The following is a 3489-nucleotide window of genomic DNA, read 5'->3' on the forward strand; positions in this document are numbered from 1 at the left end:
ACCAAAGTTACATATAATTCTGCCTCTGCTTATACGGGATATTAACACTAACAATACACTCCCTTTCAAAGACTTGCACAGGCCAAATTGTTGGAATGCTGGTTTTCTCGACAACTCCAAACCCCAAAACTATGATAATGCGTTATGGTGTAGTTGAAAATAGCATAGTCAGACGTTTGCTTAAAACCTAGAAACTTTACGTGTTGCTTTTCATGTGCTGTGCCAAGTCTTGATAATACTTTTTCCCCCAACCAAGGGACCTCATAACCTGATTATGGTTATTGCTTTACAAACAGTTTTGACAGAAGGTGGCTGCTAGAGCTTAACATACGTACCAGTTCCATGTGATGGAGCCGGTTCTTGCAAACTAAGCTCATCATTTATTCTTTGCTGAAGTCAGCAAATAGAGTTAGAGAGATACCCAGTCATCTATCACACCAAATAAAAGGACATAACGGCTTTCAAAAGGGTTTTCCCACATACCCAAAAGGCTTTCTGAAAGCTTCTACCTCTGCAAAAAAAAAAGAAAAAAAAAAGAAAAAAAAAGAAAAAAAAATTAGAACAATTACGGCAGATTGCATGAAACGTGAGAACGTCACAGTAACTGCTACTTTTCATTATGTTTGTCTTTGGGTCATGATCAACGGACGGGAAGTTTCCAATACGATATCAAAAGAAAGATTGGTATCGTGAAGGATGGTTTTCAGTCATCTAGGATCCTACTGTAAGGATTATGTGAAGGGAAAATGGGTCTTTCAGGTGCATGTTCAAAAGGCTTTGATGGACTGAAAGGAACTGAGAGCTGTACCATCAGGAGGGTGGCCTAAGACTACGATGCTAAAGTATGCATACCTCAGTTACAAAACTTTTGAAAGGAAGTCTCAGCCACAGAATGCATATACCTGTAGAGTTTTGCATGGGTTTTATATGAATACGATTTTAAAAAATAGCTGCTTGCACATTATACCAGAAGAACCTCCCAAACTGCAATTGCTTTGAAAATAGATTTTAGGTTTTTTGGAGTTTTCTGAAATGCTTGGTCTGTATTTTGATAATTGTGCATATTATGTAAAAATGTTGGTGGACCCATAAATGACCAGACTTTTTCTAAGAAAAATGTTGCTTTACTGCATTTCATGAATTTTTACTCTTATATCATTGCTTGCTAGTAATAGCAAATCTGCTTTTCTGCATCTGCTTTGCGTAGCTATTGTAAGGCTTTGAACTGATGTATGTATTTATTGCTTGAACTTCTGTGCATACCTTATAAAGCATAATGTCTGACAATTTAAATGGCTCATGTATTCTTGCTTCTATCATAAGCTGATTATGGGGACTATGATCTTTTGTATACAGCAAATTTTAACTGTAGCACAAACATCTGTTTATGTATTGGTGGAATATACCTGTTTTATTTATCTTTTTTGAGGTAAACTAATTTTTGATACTTTTCATTACTGTGTACTATGTTCATACTTTGAATTCTCTGACATTAGAAGTCATGGTTGAGAATTGTAACAGCTGTTATTCGTTCTGTATTCATGGCTTTCACTGCTGAATAAAATAAAGGACCAAACCTAGGATTTGAAAGAAAACTGTCTACCTCTAACACCAGGGAGTTATCAGATTTTATTTTACATAGTTTTAGTCTACAAAGACACAATTGCTTAAACCTAGTGGGCTTAAGGCTTATATTCTATGTGGTTGGATTCATGGCACAGTTGTACTGTTTGAAAATCAATTAAAATTTCATGTGAATGTTACAAGTATTTGGTAGAATTACCACTACCTGGGTTTTCTTTAGATAACTCAGATATGGAGAAAATGTCATCAGCATTCTGTGTCTACAGCTGCTTAACTTCATAAGAATGCATTTCTTTGTGATTAGGGAATCGAAGAGTAGTCAGCTAGGAATAGAGCTACAGAAGTACACTTAAAATAAACCATCCTGGACTTTAATGTCCCTGGGCAGATTCAGTCGCAAAATCCATTACACTGTTTTGTAAAGTTCTCAAATTGGGCATTCACGTTTTGAAGAATTTGTGAGACTTCATCCTGCACATGCCAATATTAACACGCATTTGGACAATAGCTTTATTAATGCCATAAAGCTATTGAAAGGAACACGGCTTACCCTTGTTATTCCACTACTTCAGGTCGCAATGAAAGGTGTTTTGTCCACGAACACTTGGCAAATCTTAGCAAAAAAAAAAAAAAAAAAAAAAAAAAAAAAAAAAAGGATGTACATTTTCCTATAGAATTAATGTATGAACAGTGTGTCACTGCTGTTGGATGTAAAAATGTATATGAAACCATTTCATTCACTTGATTACATTTCTGAAGTATAAATAAAAAATCTAATTCTTTTTGACCCATTTATAACCCCTAGGATTTTATTCTTTCGGAGAGACCATTCTTCCCTGCCAGAGCCAACTCGTAAATTTGTGTACACATGTCCCACAATTTGTTTCAAATCGTTTCTTTAGGAATTGGGGATTCATAAACCAAACCGTACTCGAATTTAGTCAATAAAAGTTGGGGCTGCTCGTCAAATACATTCTGTTTAAAAACTAGCTTCAGGTTCAAAATTGGCTTCCTCGCACAATCATCTCATGTTTTCATGTTTTTATTCTAATAGAATTTGACATCATAAATTCTGAACATTAAAAAAAAGGAAAACAGGATTACTCTTTTAACTTTATGACTCTACTTCATCCATGTTTTGTTTGTTTGTTTGTTTGTTTGTTTTTGGTTTTTTTTTTTTTTTTTTGGCTCCAACTATTAGTCATGGCCGTGGATTCTGCTGTGGTTTAGGAGAATGTACAGGGATGGCGTAAGTAGCTTTCTAAGGGAACACTTCTTACGCCTCCAGGGATCAGTCCCAGACCTTTATTAGTGGCCCAGATAGGGTCTCTGCAGAAGAAAGTTTTTCTTTAACCTCAGTATATAGTCCTAGATCTGTCATAATCCAAAATAAAAGGAAAATGAGTATGTTGAGTATATTTTTATTTTATGCATAATTTAATGTTTTCTGTCATCCCAGTGAAAGAGGACCTGGCCTAAAGAGCTTTCCACAGGATAAAAAATTGTTTCCACGGAAATGTGTACGTGAGATTAATTTTCTTGAAACTCAGAATTCAGTTTTCATTCTCAATTAGTTGAAAGTAAATGAATACCAACTTGCCCCACCCAGTGTGTTTTATTAATTTACTTAAGGCTGTATAACAAGGTGTGAATCCACTCCTTACACTCTCTCTGCTCTGATACAGGAGGAAAAATTTACAGACTAAAACCAATGATTTAAAAAAAAAGTAAAACTTATTCAGCAAACGTTTTGTACTTATCTAAATTCAGACTCATGTCACTCTATAGTTTAAAATGCTGTGGTGCCCAGATACCTTGTGTTGCATCAATGGAGGATTCAGCAGCCTTGTGAAAAAGGCTGGTCACTAAATTATTTTGTTAAAGTTAAAAATAATAACGATATGG

At 35.1% G+C, this 3489-nt stretch overlaps 1 protein-coding gene across 1 annotated transcript in view; it reads left to right on the plus strand.

Annotated features, from left to right (window-relative positions):
- FOXP2 (forkhead box P2) overlaps positions 1-2375 on the plus strand; it is a 566087-nt gene extending 563712 nt beyond the window's left edge. Inside the window, exon 20 of the mRNA XM_045495376.1 lies at positions 1-2375. This exon is cut by the window's left edge and continues 1650 nt beyond it. The gene's annotated coding sequence lies outside the window, so the exon portion shown is untranslated.
- Positions 2376-3489: the final 1114 nt, after the last annotated feature.

This window comes from Leopardus geoffroyi, chromosome A2, assembly GCF_018350155.1.
Source record: "Leopardus geoffroyi isolate Oge1 chromosome A2, O.geoffroyi_Oge1_pat1.0, whole genome shotgun sequence".
In the NCBI taxonomy this organism is placed as follows: domain Eukaryota; kingdom Metazoa; phylum Chordata; class Mammalia; order Carnivora; family Felidae; genus Leopardus; species Leopardus geoffroyi.